The sequence below is a fragment of the Carlito syrichta genome, unplaced genomic scaffold, assembly GCF_000164805.1.
Source record: "Carlito syrichta isolate Samal-C Ts95f unplaced genomic scaffold, Tarsius_syrichta-2.0.1 Scaffold289401, whole genome shotgun sequence".
NCBI lineage: Eukaryota > Metazoa > Chordata > Mammalia > Primates > Tarsiidae > Carlito > Carlito syrichta.
Genome location: NW_007233497.1, coordinates 59397 through 77979, shown reverse-complemented (window position 1 = coordinate 77979; position 18583 = coordinate 59397). Strand labels below are relative to the sequence as shown.

The window sequence follows — 18583 nt, the reverse complement described above, 5'->3', positions numbered from 1 at the left end:
ATAGTCTTCATTTCTACATTTTAAATTCTTTTTTCTCTTTCATTTTCTTTCTCTTTTTAATGATACAGCACTAATATTTCAGATACATAAGCCACAAGCAAGTGAGAAGTTCCAAATTAGAGCATATGACTGAGAACATTTTTTCAAATTTAATTCCATGGGTTGTTAATAAATATTATCTCAAAGACAAAATAAGTGCTTAGAAAATACTGTATTAGCTAAATGTAAATAGGATTCTTCCTAGAATACTCCTAAAATACTCCTTAGTGTTTTTTATATGTTAGTGTACATGGGGGGGGGGTGACTCTTTTGGAAGAGTTGTGTAGAATATACTTTTTAGCACTTTCCTAACTTATTTGACTTCTTATTTGACTTTCTCCCCACAAATACCACGCTACTAGTTGTGTACTAGAGCATGAAGAACCAAAAAAGAGTTTAACCATGTCTTCAAAACTCCTAAATTATGTCAAATGTCATAAGAGAGAAAAATTAAAGCCATCTATTCCCTGAATGAATTTTTCTTCTTGACTTCTTCAAAAGCCTATACAGCTAAAATCAAGGTATAGTTTTCGGCTAAAATGCAAAACAGTCATATGACATGAATAAGTGTTTTCCTAAGCATTGAACTATACTGTAAGCTGGAAGAGGTCATCAGAAGACTCATGTCATGTCCAACGTATAAAAATTAATAATGAAGCTTCTTTCATTCAGGGTGTAGAGAGAATGGAGAAAGCGGAGTCAGCTCATTCCCGGGTTCCTCTTGCCTTTAGTGAGCCCTCCGAGATTCCTCAAACTACGGGGGCTGTATGGTGAAAAGTTAAAGTCAACACATTCTTATCTGTGCATAACTTCCTCATTTTCCAAGTTTGTGAGGGTGGAAGTAAACTGTTACTTACCAGAACAGTTAATGTTTGTAGAAAGTGATGCTATTAAAAAAAAAGCTTTCTTGTTTTGATGAATACTTTGATGGGACTAGATGAGTTTAAGTTTAATAAAGCTGGAGAAGGGTGACTAATTAGATATTTTAATCTAGAATTATTAATCTAATCACAAATTAACCTAGAATGTGGGGTCTCAAAAGGCAATCTGAAGGTAAAGAAAGAAAAGAAATAAGAAAAAATAAAGGAGAAGGAGGAGAAGATTCAGTCAGAGGATATGAGGCTAAGGTACAGAGTGGTATAGATGTCTTGAGGGGCAGATATCCTAAAGAGATATAATTTAGACAAATCTAAAATTCAGTTTTAAATTATGCACACTATTGTGATTTTTAAAACATTCTCTGCCTCCTTGGATCTTTAGTAAAGCCTAAGAACCATTGTGGAAATGAACATGAAGGAACTTTTATGTTTCAGAATAGGACACAGACCGATTGTGTGGAACAATTGAATAATGATGTAAAATGATGTAATTCAGCAGTAGCAAGAGCTCCTAACCATAAGAGTGTACAAAATCTAGACATTAGCAGAAATCATAGGGAAGGCCTTGTCTTTGCATAAGGTATACAATAAAGGGTCAGCAATATTATTAAATCTTAAGGAACAGGGAGATACCAGCTAATGGTCCCTTCTAAATAACAGAAGAAAGTTATGATTTTGTATGAAGTAGCTCATCCACTTCCACTTTTCTTATAAGAACACCAGTTATATTGGATTAGGGCCAGCCCATAGGCCCTTATCTTTACTTGATTACTTCTACAAACACTCTATTTCCAGATAAGCTTACACTCACAGGTGCCAAGGGTTAGGCTTTCACCACCAAAAAATGCCAGTAACCCCTAAATGAGTTGGCCTGTGTTCCTGGGGATCAATTGGCCACATCTGCTTGGATGACTTAACTGACACTTTAAATTCAGCATGTCCCTGATTGTGTCTTCCCTACTTCCTTCCCAAGTCCCTGTGTTTTTGTTTCCTCTCTGTGAATTCTACCATCACTTGTTATTTATCCTTAATTATTTTCTAGCATTCATATCGCATAGTGAGCTGCTCACTAAACCATCCTAATTTTCACTGGCAGCATGTTATCCCCTTCTATGTTTTCTCACTGCCTCAGTTCAATGTTACCTTGTTGAAACAGTTCTAAGCTCACTCTCTCCACTCCTCTATCCTCCAGGCTGTCTCAGTTATGATCTATAATGCAGATTTGGTCAAGTCACTCTACTGCTAACTTTATTGTCCAGCTCCTCATTGCTTAAAGGATAAAGTTCTTTGTATATTGGCTAAAAGGTTTCTTGCAAATGTCTTTGCTACAAGCTTCATTTCCTGTCATTCCCTACTCTATATGCTATCAGGCTGCCATATTATTTTCACCTCCAAATCTTTTCTTCTCATCTTTTGTCTTTTTCACAAAGACCTTGAGTCCATGCAAAACATGAATACTCTGTACTCTTACTATTATTCAAAATATCAAAGATAAAAACAAAAGATCTAATAAAGATTTATATTTTCTCTTCATGCGATGTCTGCATTATTCTCAAAATAATTAATAATATGTACAATTTGGCATTCTGTGTCACACTCATGGGAAAGAGATATAAAGACTTTTGGTGATTGCTCAAGTTATACCTCACAGTTTGTCAGAGCTTGACCAGTGGAATGACCATGTTCTGGAGGGTAACGCTTCCTTATAAGGCAGTGTATTTAGTGTAAAGAGTATAAACTATAGTTGAGCATGAAGTTTGAGTATATGTTTTATCATTCACTGTTGAAGGAACCTTAAGCAAATTATTTCACTTTTCTGAATCTCATTTTTTAAAGTCTGTAAGACAATATTTACTTTCAGGGTTATTGTGTAGATCAAATGGGGTTAAGTATATAAAAATACTCTGCAAACAATAGTGAAAGAATTTGTATCCTATAGAGAGAAAGAAATTGTAAAACTATACTATGCAGTGCTATGTAAAGAGAATAAGGCATACAGTTAAAATGTACAGTATTATGAGTTGATGTGTCCCATGAAAAGATATGTTAAAATCCTAACCCTTAGTACCTGTGAGTGTAACCTTATTTGGGAAAAGAGTTTTGCAGAAGTAATCAAGTTAAGATAAGCACCTATGGACTGGTCCTAATCCAATATAACTGGTGTTCTTATAAGAAAAGTAGACAGAGACATGGGGGAAAATGTCACGTGAAAAAGAAGGCAGAGATTGGAGTGATACATCTATGAGCCAAGGGACACCAAGGATTGTCAGCTATCACCAGATACTAGAGTTCAATACTAGATGAACAGATTCTCCCTCAGAGTCCTTGAAAGGCACCAGATCTGCTTTACACCTTGATTTCAGACTTCTAGTTTCCAATGCTGTGAGATAATACATTTCTATTATTTTACATTACCCAGGTTGTAGTACTTTGTTATTGCAGCCCTGGGAAACAAATACACATAGGTATACATTTCAGCTTTCTTATTGAATAGCTCTATGAATTAGTGTTAAATTATTTGAATTTTTTCCCTGATATTTTAAGGACACTTACCTTTCTGTGATTGTTTCTCTGAGACCACTTGCCACCCCTTTGACCACTGTGCTAGCTTTGGGGGTCAGTACCACCTGAGATATGAAAAATGAACCCTTCTTTCTTCTCTCAGTGATGGAGGCCTGAAGAAACTGGATCAGTTTCTCTGGGTCTGTGGTGTTGGCCCAGGGTGCTGGCATCATCTGCCCAGGCCAGAGGAAGGGTACTTCCAGAGCCACTGGACTATGGTAGAATACCAACACTTGATAGTCCTTCTCCCACAGATACTTTAAACTAACTTCCTGGGCAAAAATCGCTGGGCACATTTTGTTTCCATAGATGTCTTTCAGCATCTGGACGAGTTTTTCATGGTGATATTTCTGCATCCCATAAAAATGGTTGAAGTCCAAGAATACTACCTCCTTATGGTGATCTGTGAGGAATGCATTGATCTCCTCAAGGCCTTCATTGACTTTGGCACTGAACAAACCATGAGCAAAGTAGAGTTCATTGTCAGGATCTCTGGGCTTGGTGGAAATTCGAAGATCAAAATAACGAATTCCAGCTCCTAGCTGACCCGAAAAGTTCATTGTTTGAGTGGCTAGCCATTTTCGCATGAGCTTTTTGGCCACAGTTCCAAACACAGAGACAAAATTCTGGACAGTTTCTGGCTGTTCAGGACCTACTGGAGAGGCTTCATCGATGTAGAAGCTGAAGGAATCATGAGACCCTAGAAAAATAACAATGCATAACGTGGTTAATGTCCAGTCCTTTGTCTTTCCCAACTTCTCTCTCTTGCAATGTCCATACCTCTCCCGCAAATATGACGAAGGAAATACTAAGCAATTTAATACTAGTTAATTTTTATGTCTTATACAGAACACGTCAATGATCAAATTATTATAAAATAATACATTTCCTTCTGATCAATATTTCTAAATTTAAATAATCATCTTCCTCTGTGAACCAAGAATTTAATGCACTCACTAGGATTGGCTTTCCATAAGGTGACGTAAGTGAGATTTATAGGGACTCACTAGTTCCCAAACACTTTGTCCACAGTCTTACCCTTTCCCTTCATTTTGGGTTGATTTTAAGCCTTGCAGGCCTGTCTCAGTGAACAAATAAGTCCTTTTCACAAGCAGACAATCAGCATCTGAATTGTTACTGCATATACTTTGAGAAGCACAAGAGGTTAAAGGGATAGAGGAAAGGCAATATAAGACAATAGGACAGTCCAACACTGATATATTTAATTCATTTCTGACCTTGTGTTTGAGCAATTGTAAACTTAGATGAGGTCAAGTGTCTTTCACATATTGAATAAACACTGATTTTTTTTGCAAGCTAACACAAGTGACAACATTTAAAAATTAACTAATAGACTCTTTTCTTCACATACTTTTTCTCAACAGCAAAAACTCTTTTTGGAATTAGCTTCCAAATTTAGAATTTCTTTCCAGGAAGAGCAAGGAGTATTTATTTAGTTATTTATTTTTAGCAGTTATAAATATCAAGACTCCAGAAACGTAGTGATGAACATGTATATGATTTGCCTGTAAGTACGGAGTGTGATTTACTTATTTATTTATTTATTTATTTATTTATTTATTTATTTATTTTAGAGTTGGAGTTTCACTCTGTCGCCCAGACTGGAGTGCAGTGGCCGCTCCCGGCCACCGCAGCCTCGACCTGCTGGGCTCCAGGGATCCTTCTACCTCAGCCTTCCGAGTAGCCAGAATTACAGGCATGCGCTACCACACCCAGCGTATTTTTTGATTTACTGTAAAGATGAAGTCTCCCTGCCCAGGCGGGTCGCGAACCCGCGGGCTCAGGCAATCCACTCACCTCAGCCTCCCAAAGTCACGGTGAGTGATCTATCACAGAAACAAAGAACTGAGTATCTCATGTTCTCACTCATAAGCGGACCTTGAACAATTATTGTAATACTATAAGAAAAGGATTGGCAGTAGTGGAAAACTGCTGGGGGAGCGGAGGGGAGACATACTTCATCAACAAGTGTACCTGCATAATGAACATTTGCATACCTAACTCTGAATTGTACCCCACATCTTCAAAATAAAATTTAAAAAATTTTTAAATTAAAGAAATTAAAAATAAATAAATAAATAAAATATAATTGAAACCCTATTAAAAATATATTTCAAGGTTGAATATTATTTTTTAAAGCCTTCTTTAATTCTTCATATGAGCTATTGAATACTCAAATTAAATTAATGTATCATTTCACACATAAGGAAGGGAAGATATACTTCAAATTCTGATACTTGTTCCCATTTCATGACCTTGTCCTAGTACTGTCATTACCCATATGCTACTCAGATTTGTTCTGAGAGTACTTTGCTGCTCCATTTGGATCTAGGTCCCCTGAGGCACACCCTTTTCTAGTTCTTTCACATATGCACACATATACATAAACACACACACAAACCTTTAAGTTTATCCATACAAACTCAAGGTCTTGGTCTGGTAGGCCATTGGAAACAGTTTTATTTTAGTTATACAGTATTTATCTCTGTCAGTATTCCAAATCTTAATTATCTATATATAAATCTGCATGTATATGTATACCTATATTGCTCTTTCTAGCTTTAATAGCCCACAGGAACTGTAAGTGCGTGGATTTTAAAACACCATGGTAGATTGGCCGAGAAAACACTTTGCGAAATATTTTGATAACCTGAAAATATTTACCTTTCAATATTTGGAACATTCCTCAGAATGATTAGCTGTTTTAAAAAACAATGATGGGTAACCCAAATATACATAAATATTATGTTTAATTTAATCTGAAACTGTAAGATTTATCTTTAGTAGATGACCTGGGAGGAAAACGTCAGCCCTTTCTGAATAAGCAAAACTGGCAGTTTGCATCTGGCATTGGCAAATTTTAACAGGCATTTAGATTGCTGTATTTTGATTTGTTAATTGCTGTCCAGTTGACTGCTAATTTAAGTAATGGGGCTAAACAAACTGTGCTATAGCTCAATATATACAGAGAATTGTGTTTAAAGATAGAAATAAAAGAAAATTTAAGAATTATAATTACATGATCAAAATTAAAATAGGTAATAATTTAAAAAAACCCTCAAAGTAAGAGTCAGAAAAGTTAGTTTCCAGGAACGTGAAGGAAAGGTAGATGAAAATAATAGGTTATTTCTGTAATCTAGTAGAAGACATAATTGGAAGCTAGTACAAAGGGAATTAAATATAGCTAGCTCTTTTTTTAAACTAGAAATGAGTGGTTCTTTATATTTAATATAGCTTTAGTTTCACCTTTCTATCAAGTGGTTATGTGGTAAGTAAAAAATGTCTAAGAAAAATTTAAAGGCAAGGATAGTGCCAGTTTTGAAACTGCTATAAACGTACATTGTAGTTTCTAAATTACATTATTGGTTGACCTTAAAGGAAAGTAGCTTCTTAAAATCAAAATGAGGGAGTGCTAAAGGTAAAAATAAATAGTCAGGAGGAGAAGCCAATGGTACCTTCACCAATATTTGTTTAAATCTAGATGACTACAACGTTTATGCACAGCACCTGTTGTAGAATGGTGCTTCATATGGTAAATATTATTTGGAAAGAAGAATAAATCAATTGACACAAAACACTATACACATTTTGGAAGAAAATACATAATCTAATGTTGACTAAGAAAGGAAACCCTTGATAGCTTTGAATTCTATTTGGAGTAGTACTTCCTTTCCAGTTTCAACATTTGCACTAAACCATTAAGTTTTCTATTTGTTTGTACTTAAAACAAAAATATAGCAGTACTTCATGACCTTTCTATAACTGAGAGAATAAATCTGGCCCAACTCTACATCTTTAAAAGCAGGAAGTCCTCTTTGTTCATGAACCTATCTGCTTTATCTGATGTGATATTTTTATTTTATGTTGACTTGGTATTCCTGGGTTCCTTAGCTCTTGTTCCTTCTTTATCCACAGCCTTAAACTCATAACTTGGACATGATATTTAATGTTGCTCCTTTGATTGAGTTTAACTTCCCAACATGGACTTTTATTTGCCCTCTCTCCTCAGACTAGTGCTTGTCACTCCCTGATGAACTCAGTACCATCAGGCTCCGTTACTCTGGCTCTAAATAAGTTAATGTAATTAGAGTGACTCTTTGCTTTCATTTCTAGGAAACAGGAACTTTTATTCATTTCTCTCCAGTGTGATAAATTATGCCTTCATTCAGGTAATGTGGGAGGCACACTTTTAAGATGGACATTAACAATCCCTGCCCTTCTATCCTCTCCCTGAAGGCTGAATTTATGACTTACTCCTAATGAACTAATTAAGACAAACATAATGGTATGCCACTTCGAGATTAGGTTACAAAAGATTATGACTTCTGTCTTGCCATTTTCTCCCTTGCTTTGATGAGCAAACTGTCATGTTAAAGAGGCAAAGAGGTGGGAGTGGCCTCCTGCCCACAGCCTGCTGGGAACTGAAGCCCTCCGTTCAACAGCCCTCAAGAAACTGAGTCTTGTCAACAACCACTGAGTAAGCTTGGAAGCAAATCCTACTTTAGTGGAATTTTGATTGCAGCCTTGTGAGAAAGACTGAAGCACAGAGCATCCATTTTATTAATTTCGCTGTGTAGAATATGCGTGATCATCTCATTTTTATGGTTTCTGGTAGTACTAAACTTAAACAGCTTCTCATCTTATCATATGGTGAGTAGAAAGAATTCCAAGATAGCACCCAAAACTTCCATCTCCTGGTTATATTGCTTATATAATTCCTTCCCTTGAATTTGGGGACTATGATGAGATACTGTTCTTGTAATTATGTTACATTATATGGAAATTAGATTTTAAAATATAGAATTGAAGTCACTAATCAATTGGCTTTGAGTTACTCAAAGAGAGAGTATCCTAAATAGGCCTGACCTGAGGAGGTAAGCCCTTAAAAGAAGCAACTAGCAGCAACAGATGTCATGTTGGTCCTGAAGTAGCAAAATGCCATGTTTTAGAGAAGGCTATATGGCAGTTGAAGGTATTAATAGTACACCAAAATGGTATAAAAATTACTTTGAATTGAAAACATCTGAACAATCAGTAGCAACAGAAAAAACAAGCAAACAAACAAAAAACATTATTCAAAGTTAAGCAGAGTTTCCTGAAAATACAGTTTTCCTCTAAACATAGTGAACAGTGAGCAACCTCTAGGAGTTGACTCTCCTGCCAGGGAGTTTCCTGGTTGAAAAAAGACTGGCTCATAGCACTAGAAAGTGCTAATTCAACTATCCACTAGCATCCTAAAGCCCCATAGATTGTTCCATACTTTTCCAATGAAACTTCAAACTCATTTTTGTTAAGTTTAGTATGCAAGCCTTTTATTTCTGGTTATTCAGTGAGTTACTTCTCACTGAGCGCTGTCACATGCACACCATACATGTCTAATTACCTTGTCTTTTCTCCTGTTAATCGGTCTACTGGCAGTTAATTTATAGGCCACTGATCACTGGACCCAAGAATAAAGGGGAAAAGTTTTCCTCCAAACATAATGAACAGTGAGCAGCCTTTAGGAGATGAGGTCCTCAATCCTACAACTCAAGAAACCACATTCTACCAAAACTCAGGAAGCTTGCAAAAGAAGACTGAATTCTTGGTCAGTACTCTGATTTCAGCCTAATGAAATCTTGAGCAGAGGACCAGTTAATTTGTGCTCATATTCCTCATTCAAAGGAACCATGAGATAATAAATTTGTATTATTCAAGCCACTATTTTGTGGTAGTTTGTAATGTAACAATAGAAAATTAATATATTTGGACACTATTTATGATTATCTGAAGAGGTAGTATCATACAAGTATTACAGTATAGCTGAGATAAGTACAAGTACGTTATTTTTAGAATTTATGTGTAAAGAGATACAGTGACCTAAGGTAATTATATCATTCCTATGAAAAGTTCTCAATAATTTTGTGAAAAATTACATCTACTACTAATTCTAGTTTGCAAATGTTTGCTTCCAGTAAAGCAGTCCACCTTATGGAAAAAAAATTCCTTATGTTATTATCCATTCAAACATGTGTGAAACACCTGCTATAATTGCTATTGCTATGGTAAACACAAGATAAGCATTGTTCTCCTCCTCATGAATTTACAGCTTATTTTGTGACGCAGATAGGTAAGTAATTACAGTATAGTTTGGTAATCATTTTTAGAAAGCATTGAGTAGCATGGGGTAGAGAAGAGAAAATGTGTGTAATTGATTACCAATGGGCTTATGTAAAGAATTTAAAAGAACTAAACTAAGTGCAAAAGCAGCCTTTCTTTTTGGGTGATAATGACTTCTTGGGTTCCTCTTATACAGAGTAAAGAAAGAGAACATCTACATCTGGCTGATTTTGCCTTAATTTCTCATTGAATACTAGTAGGAAATAAAAAAAGATATAATCTTGCCCTCAGGAGATTCATAATTTAATTAGGGAGGTTAGGCATAGACACTAACAGTAAATCCTTATAGCAGGTAGTATTCCTTCATTCCTTCAGTAGATATTTACTGAGCATTAACTGTTCACAACACTGAAAATTAGGCAATGGAGGGTAAAGGCAATCCATTTGGGTGTGGAAGGAAAAATTCCCACTTCCATTTTTATTTATATATTTATCTTAAAATAAGAAAAATGAAGCTTTAATAACATTTTGCATATGTACTTCCACTGCCAATCCCACGATAGCCAAATGCCATATTTAGTACTCAAGACACTTCCAAAAATCAGAGGGAATTCCACCAGCCTGAATAGCACCTTCATTTATTTCATCATATTGTATTGCATTGTTTGCATAAGACTTTGATTATCTAAGCTTGCAAAATAGACATGTGATTCAAAAAACTTTTTAAAATAAAAAGGTCCAGACTAAAGATAATTCAAATAAGTAAACAAGAAAACTAAAACAGGTACTTCTGCTTTTACTTTAAGTTTTGCATTAGTCACATTGTTGTATTAGAATTTTAGCTAATAGAAAGACAATAAAAACAATATGAAATTACTAAGAAGACTACCTAACATGTGGATTTACTTTTGCTATTTTTAACTATGAACCTCATCCTAAGTATGTATTATGCTTTGAAATACCAGCTTGTCATAGAATGATAACACTACAACAAGAAATACATTTTAAAATAACATATATTTCATCTTTATTATGTAGCAATATTAAATAATTTATATGTAAATATATTTATAATAATTTATACATGTATACAAGCACACATATAATTTATAGATAAATATACATATATCGAGGTTATATACATGGTTTTTTTTTAACTGATAGAAAAGTCCTCTGATTTAATAAACTGGGAAAATTAGAATGGAAGGATTAAGCAGAAAGGACTGAAATTTAAAAAGTCTGAGACAGCCAAAGCAATTAAAATCTATTGAGAGCCGGGCTCGGTGGCTCAGCCTGTAATCTCACGCCTTTGGGAGGCTGAGGTGAGTGGATTGCCTGAGCCCGCAGGTTCGAGACCCGCCTGGGCAGCGAGACCTCATCTCTACAATAAATAAAAAAATCAGCCGGGTGTGGTAGCACATGCCTGTAATTCTGGCTACTTGGAAGGCTGAGGCAGAAGGGTCACTGGAGCCCAGCAGGTCAAGGCTGCGGTGGCCAGGACCGGCCACTGCACTCCAGTCTGGGTGACAGAGTGAGACTCCAACTCAAAAAAAAAAAATAAAGAAAGAAAGAATATCTATCTCTTGGAAACATAACTGAAACATTTGAGCGTTTAGTGCTTCTCCCATGTTGCAAGACTTTGGCCTCAGAAAAAAATCACAGAGCAAACACCATTCTTTTAGCAGTGTGAGAGTAATTGAACAGAGTCTCTCCTTCCTCCAGATGCTAAACAGATATATAAGAAAACATACCTCAGTTTCTAAGCAACAAACCTTAATTCATAAAGCACAAGGTAAACTACTGTGTTCTTTGCAATTGAAATCAAATGCTGCAACATGAGAAGAACCTTCTGTGCATAGACAATGATACCCAGCTGTGTACTTCCAGCACTCAATAGCCATATATCTGGGGACCACTCTGCCAGTCAACACCATGTCTGGTGTTAATATTGATAATAATAATAATAACCATCAGAGACTTCAAAAAGTTAAAGAAGATCTCTCATAGAAAAGGAGGTTATGGTCACTATAACTTTTGTGATGAATTTATTTTTTACATTTTCTGTTTCTAAAAAAATATATGTATATAATACATATTATACATGGTAACTTTCACTTAACTAGATTCTTTTAACTCTAATAGTATCCTTTAAAAAATTAATTTATTGAGGAATATTGTGCATACAATAGAATGCACTAATTTTAAGTGTACAAGTCAATGAATTTTGATAAATTTAGCTACCATCATGATATTGCACATTTCTACCACTAGGGTCATCCCAACCCTCACACCAGTATTTTGTTCATTTTAAAATTTGGTTGTGGTCTAATCACTGAGTTCTTAGAGTTCTTCTGAAAACAAACATTCCATTTCTTTTAGTATGTGACTTTTTATATATTGCTGGATATGATTTTCTAATGTTTTGGTAATAATTTTTAAATTATTAATGAAGGATACTATTCTCAGCTTTTCTTTTTTTGGTCTGGTTTTGACATCTATATAATATCAGGTTCATTAAATGATTTTAGACAGTAGTCACTTCATCTTGATTTTCTAAGAGTTTGTGTAAGATACACATTACTTTCCTCTTAAATCTTAGATTAAATTAACTACTAAAGCCATTTAGGCTTGGAGTTCTATTGTGAGAATGTTTTTAAACATTATTTCAATTTCTAAACTAAAAAAGTTTATTTATTCTTATTAATTTTTGGTACTAATTGTCTTTCAAAAAATCTGTTAATTTTTCTCTGAGTTATAGAATTTATTGGCATAAAGTTGTTCTTAGTATTCTCTTATTACTCTTTTAAAATCTATAGACTCTGTAGTGATGCCTTTTCTTTCATTCTTGATGTAAGTAATTATTTTCCTTTCTCTTTTTCTTTTTCTTGAGCAGACCAATTGGAGATGCTTTCTTTTGTTGATACTTTCTAAAAATAAGCTTTTGCTTTATTTTTTCCACGGTTTAGTTTCTATTTATTGACTTTTTATATATTTTCTTATTTCAAATTACTTCTGGTTTAATTTGCTCTCCTTTATTCATTTTTTAAAGATGAACTTTAGATCACAAATTTTAGGCTTTATTCTTTCCTAATATAAGCATTTAATGTTATGACGATTTCTCTAAGTACTGCTTCAGCTACATCCCAGAAATTTTGCTATGTGGTGTTTTTGTTTTCATTCAATTAAAATTATTTTATAATTTACTCTGTGATTTATTATTTGACCTCTGGGTAATTTATAAATGTGTTATTTTCCAAATGTTTATAGATTTCCCAGATAGTATATTGCTATTATTTTTTTTTTTTTGAGTTGGAGTCTCACTCCGTCGCCCAGACTGGAGTACAGTGGCCACTCCCGGCCACCGCAGCCTCGACCTGCTGGGCTCCGGCGATCCTTCCACCTCAGCCTTCCACGTAGCTGGATCTACAGGTGCGCGCTACCATGCCCGGCTAATTTTTTGATTTACTGTAGAGATGAGGTCTCGCCAAGTTGCCCAGGTGGGACTCAAACCCGCGGGCTCAGGCAATCCACTCACCTCAGCCTCCCAAATCGCAGGATTACAGGCTGAGCCACCAAGCCCGGCTTGTTATTCTTTTTAATTTAACTTTATTTTTGTCAGAGAACATGTTCTCTATAATTTCAGTTTTTAAAAATTTATTGAGACTTAGTTTATTTTACTTTGTGAATTTCCCATATGTAGTTGAAAATAATTTTATTCTACTGCTATTGAGTGAAGTGTTATATCAATGTTAAGTAGGTTAACTTGGTTGATAATGTGGCTTGAGCCTTCCACATCCCTATTAATTTTCTATCTGTTATATTAATTGTTGAGAAAGGAGTTCTAAAGTCCCCAACTCAATTGTAAGTTTATTTATTTTCTTTTTTCCATTAGTTCTTGCCTCAAATATTTTGAACTCTGTTATTAGGTTTATAAACATTTATAATTGTTGTGTTTTTTTAATGTATTTATCTCTTTATTATGGAATGGTCCCCTTAGTCCTTAGTAATATTACTTGTCCTATATATTAATATGGCCTATGATTTTTGTCTTTATGTTTAACTAATTTGTGTCTTTATATGTAAAATGAGTTTCTTGTAGAAAGCAATTTTTTTGCCACGTAATTTTATATTTGGTCTGACTTTGAATTAGATTGTTTAGACCATTAACATTTAGATAATTATTGATATGGTTAGGTAAATATAACATTGTGCTGTATATTTTCTGTTTGTTCCATGTGTCTTACATTCCTGCTTTTCTCTTTTTCTTTCTTCTTTTAAGTTAGATGAACAGTTCTTAGAATTTCATCTTATCTCAACTTTGCTTATTAGCTAGACGCTCCATTTTTGACTTTACTAAAAAGTTTACTTTGTGGGTATGATATAAAATGCATTACTATACAAGTTTTTAGTATTACTTTAGAGGCTCCTTTAAAACCAAAAGCAATGTTAGAAAAGATATGTTTAAAAGAGCTATTCTATAAGCCTAGATAAAATAGAGTACGTTTATAATTTAACTTTTCTTTATAAAAATCAAAGACAATAGATGGTTGTTCAATGGGGAAAAATGGTGCATAGAGTCAGGTATCAAAATGTATTAACTTCCAAGTTGGATCTTTCAAGAAAAGGACTCATTTAAATTGACCTTTAGATTAAAATACATTAGGCAATGGAGTGCACTGACAGCAGCATTGAAGGAGGTGTTGGGAGAACAGACTCAAATTTATACTAAATTAGAAACTCATGGTTTAACATGAGAGACTCATCAAATCATTAACCATTTTAGCTCTAGTTTTCTAATGTGGCTAATTAAAGTGCTTTTTACACCTATTTTGCAGGATTCTTATAAGGAACAATTGAAACCATGTTCATGAAGTCCTATAAAGTGACTATAAAACTTAAATTGCTATTATTTCTTTATGGCATAACTAGTCACAAACATCTTTTCACTTGAGACTAAAAAAAATCACCTGGACAAATGTACATTGGGGCGACTGTACAAGGTCATATGGAGGGAGGGAAGATAAATAAAAGATTGGTGTTGCAAGATATAGGTTTGTAAATATTTACTGAAAATAAGAGTCTTGTGCAGGTATCTTTTTGGTAGAATGACTTGAGTTCCTGCGGGTACATTCCCAATAAGGGGATTGCTGGGTCATATGGAAGGTCAATTTCTATCTTGTTGCAGTTCTATTCACAATAGTAAAAACACGGAACCAACCATACTGCCCATCAAAGCTGGACTGGATTTTGAAAAGGTGGTACTTACATACAACATAATATTATGCAGCCATAAATAAGGACAAGCATATGAACTTTGCAGCAACTTGAATGGATATAGAGTCTATTATACTCAGTGATCTATCACAGGAACAAAGAACAGAGTACCATATGTTCTCACTCATAAGCAGACCTTGAACAATTACCATAATACTATAAGAAAGGGATTGGCAGTAGTGGGAAACTGCCAGGGGTGGGGGTGGGATTGGTAATTGAGGGAAACTGCCAAGGGAGGGAAGGGCACACCTCATCAACAAGGGTAACTGCATAATGAACATTTGTATACTTATCCCTGATTTTACCTCAAATCTTTAAAACAAAGAAATAAAAAAAAAGAAGAGTCTTACCTACCATTTGTCTAAGATTTTTCAAATTGTAACAATAAAATCTTTCTTATCCCTTGTTGCTTTGAACAGCATCAAAAATTTATATTCTGCTATGTTAATAAAATTGATATGTGATACATATTAAGTACTACTCTTCCTCTATTTACTATCTTTTCAGTATTATTTATAAAAGCATCTTGACATGAACTTCGGGTTGGTCTCTCAGTATGACTATAGTCTTATTATTCTGCACAATTATGGGTTTAATAAACATCAAAGAAAATGTGTCAAGTCAGAGTCACCTGCAAACTTTCAGACCAAATGGCCTCAGTGCACTGAGGTTTGACATGCTCCTGAATGTTCAGCTTCAATATCCGTATCCTGATCTTGGAATTCAGGAGTGTAACTCAGTCAAAGTAAGAACTGAGCTTTTCTCCTTGCTTGAGAACACTGAGCTTGCTTGTGACAACATTATGTATAGTACATTGTTTTTGTCTCCTTGTATGTTCTATTCCTCTTATTTGGCACAGTGCTTTCTGGCAACAGGTTTCCTGCATAATTAATACTTTGGTAGCTTTTCTGAAAATAGGGTCAATCCTGAAGGAGGCTTCTGGATGAGGATCTGAAAGGGTAGATTTGTTTTTGAGACCTTTTTGAGGGCAGAAGAAAGGCAGGTGGCACTATTTCCATTTTCCATGGGAAAAGATAGAATTGTGGAATGAAGTTTACTCTCCCTCTTGTCTTCCCAATATGAAAACTTTTATTCTAGTCTTCTTTTGTGATCCACATGCATTTTCTCCTCTGTGCTGAAGGCTTTGTTCACTCATTCTTTCTCCTGAATTCAGTTTGGTCTGAAGTTCCCCATCATCAAGAAGTAATTATTATTGGATGTTATTACTAACATTTGTCATGTTCATTGAATTTTTTACTGAATTTATATATTGCTTTACACCTGTAATTACCCACGTATACACACTTGATTTTAAGTTAGATTGTAAACTTCCCCAAAGGGGAAAAAAACAAAAACAAAACTATGTCTTATAATTCCTTGTGCCCATTAGGGCATCCAGCTGTATTAATATAAAATGATTTGATTCATATCAATGAATCAAAATTGTTTGCATGAGCTATGCTACAACAGCGAAATAACTATGCTCACTAATAGTCATTTTTACCAATTAGGCCATCATTGGCACTCCTATTATTTACCATTTTCATTCGTATTCTTAGGTTAGTCTACACACTCTGGCTCTCTCCTACTTTGATTCCATCTTTAACCTACTGTAATGAGTTATTGCTATTTCAGTTCATATAAAACCTCAATAAAAATATCATTGATGATGACTAAAGAAAACCTACCAGTTGCTTCCTCGATCTTATTCCTAAAACCCAGCACAGAGCTTGGTAGGCACTGAGTTTATACTGTTGAATAAACGAATAAGTAAATCCTGCTCAGGCTTCTGGAACCTTTGATATTGCTGTACTTCCTTCTCAAAATATTTTTCTCCTTTGGTTTTGGCTCTTTCCTACTTTTTCTGCTTTCTCTGTGATTGTCTCTTCTCAGTTTCCTTTCCTGCCTCCTATTGCTCTTCCAACTCCTAAACGAAAGTATTATCCAAAGCTCTATTCAAAACCTCAACTTGCTTCATACTTTTTCCTTGCATGATATAATCTATTTTTTAAGCCTCCTTTGCCTTTCTATAGATGCATGAAAAATTGATACCATCTAATTTGAACTGTATTTTAGACCTCCTATGTGCCTACCAGGCAAGTACATTTTATTGCACAAGGGTACCTTAAACTTAGATGTCCTAAACAGGCCTTAGCATCTTTACCTTTAAATCGGGTCCTTTTTGTGTACCCGCTATCACATTTGATTATCTTACTATACTTCTATCTCATCCTATGGTTCATTTTCAACTCTTCCTTGCCCTCAAGCCTCACATTCAGTTTTCAAATTGCACCGTGTCAAGGCACATACTGTGTAGAGGCTTGAATCCTCTCTTTCCAAATCCTCTCTCAGACCTGTTCTTGTTTTCTTCCATTTCATTGTCAGTGACCTGGCTTCCTGTGGGATCCACTAAAATAGCTTTCAGGCACTGCTTTGACTCAAAACTCTATGGCTTTCCCTTCATCTCAGCTGCCAACATTCAATGCTCCTCTACAGATATTACCCTGGCTCAGCTTCTAGAATAGATTTAATCTTAGGGACGATAGATATAATTGTTTTCAGCCCGATACACTGGTATTCATTAATAAATTCCCCTTGATTTCTGTCTAATTTTTATTAACAAGACTTTTGAATTGGTAATTTTTTTGAGTATTCAACTACTCTAAAGGAACTATTGCTTTTATATTATTTGCTTTTGTCATCCCCAAGACTGAAGTCCCATCACTAAATGCTAGACTCGTCATCTACTGAATCTGTCCACCTGTCAGTATTCTCCCAATACAGCTGTCCCCAGAGTACTCATTCGCTAGCTCCATTCCGTTACCTTGTTGTTACCTTGTACTAAATTCCTAAACACGACCTTTTGTGTGGACTCTGGCCTTGAGAAGCTTCAAAGTTGACTGATAGTATATGGGTGCAGGTGGATAGGTACTGCCCCGTTCCTGGTAGCACTTGAAAGAAATAAAATCTAATCTTGGTTTCTAACTGTAATGGAAGAAAAAACATATATAGATTATAAAAACAAGATTAAATCTCAAAGCACTTTAACTTGGTTTGGAATGCAATTAGTTCTCTCCAGTTGTGACTACATGATGTTCAAGCTGACAGAAAAATAAAAAACTTTCAAAATTAATCACTTGGTTCTTGCCTGACAACCTATAATTAATTGTTTCAATTTTTGCTTACTCTACTGATTAAACTGATCAGTTATTTGGATGTTTTGGAGAGAAAGACTAACTCTTGGGCAGAAAGGATCACTCCTTATTTCTGACACATAACCTTGCCTCAGTCTTCCAGCACGTGATTGGGTCCTGGTGAACAATAAAAGAAATTTTGTTATCACAGATAATTCACAATATGTATCAACAACCAAAACACTTCTAGAATTGAAGAGATAATTTAAAAAACCACATATTTGCAACTTAAACATATTTCTCTTGACATAAATGAATAGGAAATATATGTTTTGAATATTAAATTAAACCCAATATATCTCATGGAACACTGAGATTAATCCTTTTGTAAAGGAAAAAACCAAAGTAGTCATGCTGTGATTTCTCTTTGAGTAAATCTGTCTCTTTTATATTGTGTAACGTTTCCTCCTCAGTACATCACAGAAACAGTAAACAAATGTAAAGGAGGTTGATTTTCTTACTTAAATCTTTTGATCTAGGATTCTAGATGCTAAATTTGAGAAGTCTTATTATACT

At 34.8% G+C, this 18583-nt stretch overlaps 1 pseudogene; it reads right to left on the bottom strand.

Annotated features, from left to right (window-relative positions):
- Positions 1–3466: 3466 nt before the first annotated feature.
- LOC103256425 lies at positions 3467–17689 on the bottom strand (annotated as a pseudogene).
- Between the last annotated feature and the right edge of the window lie 894 nt (positions 17690–18583).